Raw genomic sequence first — 14,228 nt, 5'->3', positions numbered from 1 at the left:
TGTTAAGAAAAACTTCATGCTTTGGATTGCTAAAATTTGAAGCATCTAATTTTCTTCTTTAAGTAGCATCACTTGTTCAGATTGAGGGGTTGGAGAGAAGGGAGGAGTTTGTTCATTTATTCAACAAATGTCTATTTTGGCATCCCTTATGTATCAGATTATCTACCAGACATGCCTACCACCTGCCCAGTGCTCAAGTCATGCGTTATCTAATTTAATCCTCACAGCATCCCTTTAAATTAGTCCTACTCCTGGTGATCAAATGAGAAAACCAAAGATCAGAATAATTTCATAACTTCCTAGGGTCTCACAGATGATAGATAGAAGACTGAGAATTCAAAATGGAATCTGAGTTACTCCAAAGCCCATGCTCTTTATTTTTAATTTTTAACATCAAAATAATTTCAGACTTATAGAAAAGATACAAGAATAACAAAGAATTTCCATATGCTCTTCACTCAGGTTCTCCAATGTTTAACATTTTACACTGGTTGTATTCTCTCTCTCTGTCTCTCTGTCTTTCTGTCTCTCTCTCGCTCTCTCTGTGTCTCTCTGTCTCTCTGTCTCTCTCTCTCTCTCTCTCTCTCTCTGTTTCTCTCTCTCCCTCTCTCTCTCTCATCCTCCTTTCTACCCCTGTGAGTTTATTTTGGTGTGTGTATATATTTTTCTGAATTAATTTATATACTTTAGTGTGATTATCTTAAAAATATAAGTATACTCTTCTCCATAACCACAGTATAACAATTACATTCAGTAAATCAACTTTACTTTCTAATCCATAGATCCCATTCAGCTTTTCACCAAATGTCTCAATAATATCCTTTATAGAAAAAAAATGTTTTTTTCTTTTGGCCCACGATTATGTGTTGCATTTAGTTGTCTTGTCTCTGCTTTCCTTCAATCTTGAACAGTTCTGTAGTTTTCCTTTTTTTGTGTGTGACCTTCACATTTTTGAAGAGTACATTTTGTAGAATGTTTCTCAGTTTAGATTTGTGTGATGTTTCCTCATTGTAAGATTGAAATTGTGTATTTTTGTGGCAGGAATACTACAGAAACAATGCTGTATTCTTCTTAATCATATCAGGAGTCACATAAATGGAGTTAGTCTTGTAAGCAAACCCACTTGCTTAAGGTGATATCTGTTACATTTAGTCACTGTAAAATTATAGTTTTTCCTTTTGCAGTTAATAAATATTTTGTGGGAAGATACTTGGAGACTAGGTAAACATTCTTAGTGTGAAGAAGAGCATTCCCTTCTCCCCGCTTATTTTTTTGTTTCTATCAACATGAGCTCATAAATTGCTGTTTTATTGAATGAGTTATAACTCACTAATATCATTATTTATTTTAATGCTCAAATGATGTCAGATGTGGCCCTCATGTTTTCCTGAGTACTTTCTTACCTTCTGGTAATAAAATGTTCCATAAGCATGTTGTACTTTCTCTGCCCAACTCTGGAATTAGCCATATCTTCAAGAAGACCTCCATCCATTATGGAAAATGGTATTTAGAAACCAAGATCTGGGGATTGTGTGAGCTCATTGCTTCCAGGCCCTTTCAGGTAATAGGCTAGGAAACACACACACATACACACACATGCACACACACACACACACACACACACACGCCTATATCTATTGCTCTATTTATATTAAAGACTATGAGATCACACTGATTGCTCTATTTCCAATCTAACACCATAGAGGCAATCTAGCTTTTAACCCTTTCCATATTTGTAACTCCCTTCCCCAACAGTGAGAATAAGGTGGTTTCTGTTATCTGTTATCCTCAGACTACTTATATATTTGCTTATTGCCCCTGTGGGTAAGGGCCCCTTTGGCCCTTGGTCTTTTTGGCCCTATCATCCCTGATTTCTTAAGGAAAAGGAAAGGAAGTAGTCAAAATTTTTTGAATAAAAAAGAAAAGGAAATGATGAGAGTAAGAGTTTCATGTTCTTTCTATACCATAAATTATCTGTCTTCATGGCAAGGTAGGTATTAGAAATCATCATGTAATCTCTGTGAAGGTGTAAAGATGTCATGGAAACGAAAGTTTAATATAAAGACTGAGGGAAGAGTTCAATTATTTATTCACATAAATAAATAATTGCCATGTGTCAGGCACACTGAAAGATAGACATAGCCCTTGCCCATGTGAACCTATAATCTAGTGGATTATTTTTATTATAGTTGCTATTTATTATGTCACACTTTGGCAACACTACATTAAGTACATTAAGCACTTTATTTATGTTATTTTATTTTAATTCAGACAGAACCCTATGGGAGAAATAGTCTTTTTTTCCAACTTTACAAAAAACAGAACTGAGGTTTTGAAAGATTAAGTAATCCTTCCAACATCACTGAGCTAATTAGTAAGAGACTGGGATCTGCATTCAGTTTAGTCTGACTTCCAAGGCCCAACTCTAAACACTAGGGCTATGTGAGAAAAAAATAAGGTGAAATTATTCATCATGGTGGCATCCAGAAGGAATCATGATTTATAAAATCTTGAATGCAAACTCTCCTATAGAACTGTGCTATCCAGTACATTAACTACTAACCACATATGGTTATTAAGAGCCTAAAGTGTGGCTAATTCAAATGGATATATGCTGTAATTATGAAATACACAGCAGATCTCAAAGACATTAGAAAACAACTAATGTAAAATATCTCAGTAATAATTTGTATATTGATTACAGGTTGAAATGATAATACTTTGGATATATTGGGTAAAACAGATACACTATTTTTTTTTCTACCTTCACAATAGCCAAAAGGTGGAAACAACCCAAATGTCCATCAATGGATAGATAAACTGCAGTATATATATATATACACAATGGAGTATTAGCCAGGCTTAAAGAAGATTGAAATTCTGATACATCCTACAATATGGATGAACCATGAAGACATGTTAAGTGAAATAAATTAGGCACAAAAGGACAGATACTGTTATGATTCCACTTATATAAAGTACCCAGATTGTCGAATTCATAGAAATAGAAAGTAGAATAGGGTTATCAACAGCTGGTGGGAAGGAATGATGGGGAGAATTGTTTAATGGGTATAGAATTTCATTTAGGGATGATGGGAAAGTTCTGGAAATAGATAGTAGTGATGGTTGCATACCAGTGTAGTTGTACTTTATTTCACTGAATTGCACACATGAAAAGGGTTAAAATGGTAATATGTTCTGTATATTTACTATGATTTTTAAAAATTGGTTTTACCATTTCTAGAAAATTTAACCTAACATACATGGCTTATATCTCTATTAGATAGCATTGCTATAGTATTGTATTATTAATATAGAAAAATTAGTTATTTCTTAAACTCTTCCCTTTTCACATGGCATATTTAAGAGCCTTTGAGATATTAAATGATCCTAAATTAGACTTTTCACCTCTGATCAGTCAGCTTTGAAAGAGTTACAGGACAGCTTTTCACTGACAGTTGTATTAGTGACATAGACTTTTGAAATGAACTTTATGAAACACTAGCCATTTGTTGTTTTAATAGTTCATTTTCCAGTTGCAGAGTATCCATGCAGCCTCTGTTCAAGCACTAACATAATTGTCTCAGCCTATGTAGATCCTAAAATACAATTACCTTAAAATTCCATCTGTTTAAGCTTCCTTGGGTCTATGGATTGATATTAGTTCATCAGTTAACTTTCAAAAGTTGACCCTAGGACAGATGCTCTTTCCCCTTCCTGTGGCCTTTCTGTCACAGCATCTACCCAAAACCGGTATCTGTATGGGGAGGAAATGAGGGACTGTATTGGACTGACTTGTAGGTATCGTCCTATAGATAATTGAAAGAATTGTGAGTCCATAAGCAGAACACATTCTCTAAAGATGTCTTAGTCCCACCCGCTCAAAGGTGACCAAGCAACCAAGCAAAGAAGGGAAATATCAAGAAAAACATTTCTAATCTTTTGGTGATTGTGTTGTTGTTTGTTTGTTTGCTTGCTTTGCTTTGTTTTGTTTTTTGTTGACTCTCTGAGCTTCAGTTTCCTCCTCTGTGAAGGTATTGCACTGAAAAAGATGTCTTGGTTCTATTTTAGTACTAACATTATGTGAGTCTGTGAATTAATGACTTTAAAATGATTCAGGAAAGCCTAATACTGTGCTTTTTGCTAGATTTTACAAACAATTATTACTGCACATACCTGCAAGGTGTTGACAGATATATATTGCTAATTCTAGAAAATATGAGGTATAAATTAATTTGTCTATTTATTTTGTTTCTATGAATTATAAAGGAAAAGTGAATTCTTGTAGCAGAGCTAGATCACAGGACATCAGTTTCCCCCAGGCATGCCTACTTTTTCTTGATTCACATCCCAAATCCCATCCTTCCCACTGTCCCCTCTGTATGCTGGGTGGATCATGTAATCCTCCATAGTGCTCCCAAGGCACCCAGAGTTTAACCACACTTTACCTTCAATCCCATGTTACTGCAATTGCCAAGCATACTTGTCTCTCCCCCACTAATGGGAAGTTCTTGGAGTGCAGAGTGCACCTTCCACCTTTGCAGTTGCAGCCTCTGGCACATAGTCAATACACAACACATCATAGAATTGATGCATCTTTGAATGGATGAAGCATCTGACCTCTTTAGCCAAGTGAACAAAAGATGACAGTAGCAGCCCTAGAGGAAAGCAACTTCAGAACAGCATCTCACTGAGCTAGAAGGTAAAAAAAATAAGAAAATTACACATATTAAACCAATTAGTCATTTTTCAATTCCAGGGTTGTAAACTTTTGTCCTAACAGACATTTTACTAACAGCAAAATTGACAGTTAGAATTTCACGTATTATCCTGTTCTTAATGTTCCTTAAGGGTGGGATTATTTATATGTAAAAGTGAAAGGTCTGGATAATCTATAAAATAGAGAAATATCTCCAAGTTTACAGGTTTATTTAGGAACTGGTATAATGAGGGGAGCTTCTCTCTTCCTTTGATGCCTACCTATAGGCAGTGTTTAGGTATTAGACATTTTAGAGCATCATAGTTTTCTCCAGTGAAAATGATAATAAGAGGTTAACTTTTTTTAAAAATGAGGAAAACATGTTCTTGACCTCTGAAAATTGTTGTTGCAAATAATCTGTACTCTCCAGTTTCCAGGGACTATCTCTTCATGTTCCTCAATAATGCCAAAATACCAGGTGACAGCTGTTTTAGCTCTAAGACATTCCTCGAGTGTCCTATTTTGATGTCATTATGTAATGCTTTTCTTTGGCATAGCTATCATCGTTCAGTAGCCTTGTTGATATATATCACTGCATCGCTTTCTTCCTTGTGTGCCCATATTACTTTTCCAAATAGACACTGGTTCTCTGAAATGTAGAGAAAAAGAGAGGGAAGGGATAATTCTAGCAACATCTCAAATTGGACCAATGTCCAAAGACTGCTCCTTTTGAACAGGAAAATACACGAGTTTGAAGTCTTTTTCCCCCTCTCAGCCTCCTTCTGTCTAAAAATGTTATTTCATTCTAATCCTGTTTTCTGTATTAATTGTACATCTTATAAAGAGGTATTACACCAACCATGCTAGGTGTGGCACCTAGCACTGTGCTAGGCCTTGGTCCTTTAAAGACAAAATAAAATGTTGTCCCGTCTCTGTCACTCAGGAACTCATAGTCTAATAGGAGAGGCAGTATGAAATTCTCATTTTAATAGGCTGGGTGTTCTAACGTAGGGCTGAGTAGCCTGTTTTCTGAGTCTTCCTGAGGTGGAGGTCAGGGAGGCCTCACGGGGTAGGGGTGGGGATGCACCTGTTTGAACTGGACACCTTGGGCAAGGAGCAGTAGGTTTCTGGCAGGAAAAGAGTAAGAAGGAGGGCATCCTAGGCAGAGGACACAGAGTCAACCCAGGCAGCCTGGCAGCTGCCCCTGTGCCTCAAGGACAGGGCTATGGCATCCAGCTTTGTACTCATGAAAATTGTGTGGCTCAGCTTTAACTTTGATACTCCTGCGTGCCCTGTATTTGATATAAAGCCTTAGATAAACCACTTCAGTCACAGCTTCCCCAAAGTGATCCCTGAATTCAAGCAAACTTTTTTTTTTTTTCTTTTAATACTTTAAGTTCTGGGCTACATGTGCAGAACGTTCTGTTTTGTTACATAGGTATACACGTGTCATGGTGGTTAGATGCACCCATCAACCCATCACCTACATTAGGTATTTCTCCTAATGTTATCCCTCCCCTAGCCCCCCACCCCCAACAGGCCCCCATGTGTGATGTTCCCCTCCCTGTGTCCGTGTGTTCTCATTGTTCAACTCCCACTTATGAGTAAGAACATGTGGTGTTGGGTTTTCTGATCTTGTGATAGTTTGTTCCAGCTTCATCCATGTCCCTGCAAAGGACATGAACTCATCCTTTTTTATGGCTGCATAGTATTCTATTGTGTATATGTGCCACATTTTCTTAATCCAGTCTGTCATTGAGGGAACATTTGGGTTGGTTCCAAGTCTTTGCTATTGTGAATAGTGCCACAATAAACATATGTGTACACGTGATGCTATTGTGAATAGTGCTGCATTAAACATACGTGTGCATGTATCTTTATCATAGAATGATTTACAATCTTTTGGGTATATGTCCAGTAATGGGATTGATGGGTCAAATGGTATTTCTAGTTCTAGATCCTTGAGGAATCACCACACTGTCTTCCACAATGGTTGAACTAATTTACACTCCCACCTCAAGCAAACTTATCCTGGTGCTCTGAGGGGGCCCCTGGTGTCACCTCAATGCATGTTTGTTGATGAAGGATGCTGGGACCTCAGAGGCTGGCCTCCCGGAGGGGCTAGAAATAGGTGAGGCTGCTCTCAGAAGCAGAACCAGTAGCATATGTTACAAGTGAGATATTTCAACACTGCAAGGAGAATCTCGGCAGGTGGCTGCAGCACAATTCCAGGTGTGCTACCTGGGTTGGGACCTGATCCCAAGCAGCAGATAGCAAGAGATATGGAAAGATAAGAATTATGCAAGGAAGCAGAACCCCATGCAAATAAACTAGGTGCTGAGCGGAGCTATATTCCTAACAGAGAAATTAAATGCATGGAGGAAACCAAGGAAAAGTTTGGGCCTATCCCTTGAGCAAATCAGGAGGTGACTGGAGAAAGACTGCTGTTCATGCTGTGTACAAGTACCCAGGACCCACTGCAGGGCTTCTAGAGATCTTCCCTAGGCAGTAAGACAATTCTAGACCTCCCTTTCTCGTGTGGGTGGGCTTCTGGTAACCTACAAGATTTGGTTTTGCTGGCTGAAGAACCACACAGGACACAGTGTGAAGACTCAAGATCTTCCATTTTAGCCACTGGGCATAGTTGGAAACACAAGACTGGCACCCAGGGTACTTCTTAGTTTCCAACAACTCCATGATTTGGCAGCCTAGGCCAGAGCCAAATGGCAAAGTGACAAGGGTATTCCCCCTTAGGCCAGCTTCACAATAGCTCCCCAGGAATATACTGTGCTATTCATTCTTAGTGTGCTGGTGCTTCATGTTAAGTTTCTTTGTAATTTTTCTTGAGTTAAGGAACATCATGCCACGTACATAATAGGAACTCTGCTCTCAACCACAAATAGCTTTAAATTAGAAGGACTAACCCCTCTCCCCCTTATTCAAAATGCATTGTGTGCCAAACCTAGTGTTTTAAAGCAATCGTTTTGAAACGTCCTAATTGCAGCTATACATCAGCTCTCCATTCTCTCAGCTTCTCAAGTCCAGTCAGGGTGGTCCTGGTTAAAATGAATACATGAAAAACCTCTAATAGTAATCCGGATTTATGGTAGTACAATAGTATTTATGGTAGTAAAAACATAAAATATAAAGATGCCCTTCTTTATAAAACATTTATTATTTGCAATTATATTCATTTCATTCATCTATTCAACAATTATTTATTACATGTCCACTATGTCCAGGCATATCTTGAATACTGGGGAGATGATATTTAAAAAGCAGATGTTATTGGTCCGTCCTATCTTGGAATGTAAAGTCTATGGGAAGGATCAAATAAAAACAAGGTAACAAATCAGATAATAAGTACATCTTGTGATAGTGCTGCAACAGAAAGGAAGAGAAAATCGTGGCAGAGAATTGGGGGAGGGAACGAACCTCAGATGTCAGAGGAGACCTCTCTCTGAAGAGGCGCCATTTAACCTGAGATGGGAGTGATGTGAAGGAGCTAGAGGAGGAAGGATTCAGGTCTGAGAACAATAAGCGTGAAGGCTCTGGGGCAAGAAAGGAGTTTGCATGTTCTAGCACTCCAGGAGGTCAGCATGGTTGGGGTATTGTGGGCCAAAGAGGAGGCAGTGGGATTGAAGGAGGAAGTAGGGTCCCGGTTGGGGGAGCCCTGGGGGTGGTACTAGGGAGTATGGATGTTATTTTAAGTATAAAAGCAAACTGCTGTGGAGTTTTAACCTGGATGGTTACATGATCCTATTTACCTTTGGGAAAGATCTTTTTGGCCCTCATGTGGAGAATGGAAGGGTCCAAGTGGTTGCTGGGGGTCTAAGTACTGCCTGAACAGGCTACTCCCAGGCTGTGCTCTGGGTGGTCCCAAGGATAGTGACCTGGGAATTCATGGACTGTAGGCAGCCTATCATTAATTTTCCTTCACACGGCTCTTCCTCTAAAGGCCAAAAGTACTTCTCTCTGCCTGATGGTTAACAGAAGAAAAAGTGTCAGAAATGCTGTCTTTCAGATGGGCCAGTAAGGTAGGTCCTGGCCCTAACACTTTGTACGGATGTCCTAAACCTGCTATCATTTTCACTTTGCAGGTTGGTTAAATTTATGCCAACTTCCCAGTGTTCTTCACCTTTGTTCCTGGTACAAAGAAGGTATTCAGTAAATATTCATTACATTAATTTCACTTGGATTTCTAGTGGTCTGGGTAGAGAGGGAGAATTAGAGATAGCACTGGGCTCCTCTTTACCTCCTATGTGGAGAGGATGTATTTGTCAGGTGGTTACCATGGCTCTTGAAGTATTAGTATTTTCAGTCTATGGCGGATACAGTTCAGAACTGAACAACATGACTCTCCGCTAGAATAAAAGGTGCTGTGTACATACAAAAAGTTTTCTAAGAGCATCTGGTTAGAGTTTAATGTGGCTGAAAATACTGCTTTTTTTTTCCTGTTTCAGTTACTCGAATGTGGCTAAAAGTGTGCTTTGGAGAGTTTCCAAAATAAAAATTCTGAGGTGAGAGATATTTCAACCCCAACAATAACTTGAAAATTGGAAGTTGGACTAGCAACCATTTCTTCAACTGTCTTAACTCTGTCACCAGCACTATGATGATTCAATTACATGTGAGAAGTCTAGTTTCTGACCATTTAACTGCACACTTCAGCTACAGGCATCAGTCTTTCCCTTCTTTTCTTTCACAGTGAGTAGATTTAGGGGCAGAAATGAGAATGATGAGAGAAAGCAAGAGGCTGGGGAGTACAGGCCTTTCCACTGGCCCCAAGGTCACAGCTGGTGACCCTGACCTTCTTAGCAGCCTCATGTGATTAGGAGCCTGCAGCAAACCAGTCACAGGGTAGGTCCTGGTTCCCTCCCTGTCCTCACAGTCCTCACCACCCAGCACCAATAGCCTTGCTTGAACATCAAGGACATCCTAGAAGAGGAAACACATCCCCAAATGGCAAAAGGCCACATGGACCCATGTGAGAAGAAAGGGAACAGCACTCCTCAGCGAGGTAGTAGACACAAGGCTCTAGGGACAGGACCTGGCACTGTGTGCTGTCTAGTAGCAGCAGCTGCTGCTGCTGCTCTTTTTATTATTGATGTCAATGGTTTGTAAATTGATTAGATGTATATGTGTTCACATGTCAGGTGCTAACTCTCAGATCCCCCTGTTTTCACTCTGTACCTCATCCCCACCAGCCACTCCTGCACAACCCCTCAGGCACTGCTTGATGCTGCCCTTTAAGGAAGGGCTGTTTATTCTCTGTATTTTAGAGCTGCCCCTGTTCACAGAACTTGCGTTATTCCAATATCTCCATTCGGCAATTGCCATTTCTTCTTAGTGCCACTCCAAATCTCTTTACTGGGAGAGGTCAGTCTTTGGAAGTGAAAGAAATATATAAATGCATCATTCTAGCCACACCATTTATTCCCTGGCTTCCTCCTCTTTCCCATAGGGAAGGTGGTTTTATTATCATGTTACTCTAGTGCTTCTCATGACAGAACGTAACTCAATTTCTTCAGTCATCTTTTGCACTTCACTGAAGAGTCTGTGATCTCAGGTGCTTCGTTTTGTTGGAAAGGGAAGAGGGGGACACATCTGATCCCTCACTCAGAAAAGCAGGAAATAATCATTTTAGTTAGGGGCCTGGGAGACACATCTGTTTGCAAAAGGAAGGAGTTGCTGTTTCTCTGGCTGTCTGCTTCCTTCCATCTATCCCAAGCCCACCCTTGGAAGTCATAGCTGAGCATCTCTCAGTGAAATAAATGTTGTAGTAGGTCAAGTAATCAGCAGGCAGAATTATGTTTGGGCTGTAACCTAACTCTAATCGCTGACCTCAGAGAATTAATTTCATATGACATAACACCTTAGCTGTGTGCTGGCTTAAAAGTTTCCACTTGTCTCTCTCTCTTAGCTAGATTGCATTTTCTATTTCTGGATTTGTCATGTTGATGAGTCAGGTGGCCCCAGACTCTTCTGTGGATGAAAGGGACATCCTGACTTGGACGTATTTTCTACATAGGTAAATTACAAAAAGGAAAACTCTGTGTCCTTTTTTTGGCATAAAAGTAAGGGAAACTGGAGGGTTGAGTGAGGAAGGTATAAACTAGCCAGTGTAAATAAACTCTAGCCCTAGGGCATGAATGCAGCAAGATGTACAACAGAGAAAATGGTGCTCCGGAATAATGCTTTTCTATATTAACAACAGCCATTATAAGGAACTTGTGGTATAATGGATCATGTTAATATTTGCCACCAAGTTAAAAAATTTTACAAAATAAGATATAACATCTGAATGATGAGCTGTGTATTCCTGTGCCACAGTGAGTGGCTTTATCTCTTCCCCTGTAGTACATGTGGAAATTGTCACTCTACCCACATCCCTGAGTCCAAGAACAGTTCCTACAACTAGTGGGCTCACTGGGGTCTCACCTGCTTTGACTTCCGTAATGGAATTTGCTACGTGAGTTCAGAGAGATGGTATGCTTTTCATGTTTTTTTAAAATTCACAGTGAATTATCTTGTATACTAAAAAGACAGTTGAAAACCAAAATCACCTTTGAAGACCTAGTTTTGTTTAATAATCAAAGGAAGCTAGTGTGCATTATGCCAAGTTGTAATTATTATGAACCTAAAATAGTTGTACTTCTCTTGAGTAACTGATTGTTTTGTCATTGTCATTTTAGCTTATGCATACTATGAATAGTGACCAGGTTTCCTTTTTCACATGGGTTCCTACAAATGTAGAATCAAATTTGTGCCCCATCAGTAGCAAATGTCTAGGCCATTATGTCTTTATCAGAAGTCTTGGATTCATTTCAGGTCCAATTCTTATTTTTCTTTCATATTCACTCCCACTTTTAATTTATACAGTCTTCTTTTTTTTTTTTTTTTTTTTTTTGTAACCTTGTAAGCTGCCTTAAATTTTTTTCTAGAATAAAATGATGTATAGTTAACTAAGAGCTAGATATTGAAAACATGAAAGAAGAAAGTTGGGCAGAGAGAGAACTAAGGAAGGAAAGCAGACAGGCAGGCAGCTATGCATGTCTCAGTCACTTAACCTTCCTAAGTCTCAGTTTCAAATCTGTAAATTGCTGACATCCAGCATATTTGTGGGACTCACAGTCATTTTTAAATAATGAACATGAACACACTTTATAATAGAGCTCTGTGTAGCTTTGTTGTGATTATTTTAAAGCCATTTTCAATTGAGGCAATTCTCCATTGCCAAACCCTTGGCCTAATCCTCATTCATCTCTGTCCAGTGGAAAGCACTTCCCTAGAGAGCAGGGCCCACGCTCTTCTGAGAGCTTTCCATGGGTCCAGCCAAGAACCAAAATCCTTACAGCACGTAGAGACAATGTCGTCTCTCCCAGGATGGCTCTAAAACCTCCGAGCCTGACAGAGTTCTGTACCTTAGCTGTTCCAGGGCTAGGAAATCTAATTATCTAGCTGCAAAATAGCTAGCCAGCAAATCCTGTTTACCTCAGAGGACATCTGCACAAAATTCCCCAGTCAGGGACCTTCCACCCCATATATAGTTCCCACTGGGATTTGGGGACCCCAAGAGCATCCCATCTCCCACTTAGAAACTTAAAGGGCCATCATCTCACTGCTTACCTAATCCCACAATTAGAACCTCTTGACAAAGGAGTCTGTGGAATGGAGGGCGTAGAGACAGATCTTGGTGATCACTGTTCAGCTGCTGTTACTAGTGATCTTGTTAGAAATAGTTCTGCTTTCAGGTGAAGGGAAGCAGGAAGAAAGACTGGTAAGTACAGCCAAATGATCCATTATTGTCAGTCTAGCTATCTTCTTAAAGTAGATTCTGATCAGGTAGAAGCCTCTCTTAGGTCCCATCAGTGCCATGATTAAAGCCAGACACCCCAGCATGACAGGAGATAGCACATGAAGGAAGACAAGAATGAGAGTCTGCACTATCTGTGTGAGAATGCTTGCTCTGCCTGCATGACAGCCGAGGAACCTGGACCAGGCCCCGTGCCTTGTCAAGCCTGGGCTATGAAACATGGAGATAATAATGAGGATTAAACTGTCCAGGCAAAGTGCATAGCACAATGCCAGCCCTTCTCACATCTGTGACTTTGCACATGTTGTTCTGGAATGTTCTTTTCCTGGTCTGTGCACTGAAGTTCTACCCTTCAACATCCTCTTGAGACTTGCCTCTTTCTTGCCTTTCCTAAAATACAGCAACAGATCCTCACCCCAGCAGAATGTAGAGTTCTATCCTTCTCTGCACATTTTAATTATTAATTATCTTTGTCATAATATTTATTATTAGATATTATATTTACTTCATTAAGACACCAAAAAAATCAAATTGATCCTAAAAATAAACTGATAACATATGGTAGAGAGATTGTTAATGTTTTTTGCAATTTTAAACACCATTAGAAATGTTATGCTGTGAAAGACAAGCCAATAGCTAAATGCATATTTTTAATTTAGTTAGAATTTACATTTATTGAGGTACTCACATCTTAAGTGTACTGTTCAATCAGTTTTGACCCAGACCTAGAACACTTTCATCACACCTAAAAGTTCCCTAAGATCCCTTCCCAATCAACCCCACCCTACCCCGCTACTCATACACACAGAAGCAACAACTGATCTGATTTCTATCAGCATATGTTAATGTTGCCTACTCTAGAAGTTCCTATAAATGAAATCATACAGAATGTACTTCATCCTATGTGCTCCTTTCACCCAGTAATGCTTTTGAGATTAATCCATGTTGTTGCATTTGTCAGCAATCTAATCCTTTTATTACTCAGTAGTGTCTACTGTATGAATATGCCATTGTTTATCCATTCTCTCTTGTTGATAGGCATCTATCAGAATTTTTTTATTTTAACTTTTAAGTATCATAGAGTAAAATTGGCCTTTTTTTCTTTTGGCATACAACTATGAATTTTAATACATGTACAGATTTGTGTGGGTGCCACCACAATCAGTATGCAGACAGTCCCATGAAATAACTCCCTGGTGCTTCCTTTTATAGTACCCCTACCACCCCTAGCCCCTACCTCACACCTGTTCTCCATCACTGTAGTATCACATTGCATTTTAATTGCTTAGACATGTGTCTGTCTTTCCCCCTATATTGTCAGCTTCTCAGAGTAAGAACCACATCTTCTTCATCTTTCTTCCTCAGGGCTTAGCACAGTGCCTAGTACATAGTAGGTGCTCATTAGATTTTCGAGGGATAAATGAATGAATGTCCATGTGACCACATAATGAGTCCTTTCATAATTTCTAGTAGGGAAGGGGAAGAAGAAGGTTGAAGGAAACCAACATTACCTTTGCTCTTTTAAAGAAAAATTTAGGTTCTTTTTTCACAGCAATAATGATTTTATGATTTTAAGAAATTTTAAAGAGTACTCTCTGGTAATTGCTACTTGAGAGGATATGTTAAGTGACACAAAATAGTAATCTCTCCGTAAAAGGAGTTCAGCAAATATTTATACTAAAAATATTACTGCTGATTAAGTTTGGGCTTGAA

General features: G+C 39.2%; 1 protein-coding gene across 6 annotated transcripts in view; it reads left to right on the top strand.

Annotated features, from left to right (window-relative positions):
• LOC105477475 (cms1 ribosomal small subunit homolog) overlaps nucleotides 1-14,228 on the top strand; it is a 369,751-nt gene that overhangs the window by 307,044 nt on the left and 48,479 nt on the right. The gene's annotated exons all lie outside the window — the stretch shown is intronic.

Source organism: Macaca nemestrina, chromosome 2 (assembly GCF_043159975.1).
Source record: "Macaca nemestrina isolate mMacNem1 chromosome 2, mMacNem.hap1, whole genome shotgun sequence".
NCBI lineage: Eukaryota > Metazoa > Chordata > Mammalia > Primates > Cercopithecidae > Macaca > Macaca nemestrina.
The sequence above is the reverse complement of the archived record's forward strand: the minus strand, read 5'-3'. Positions and strand labels throughout refer to the sequence as shown.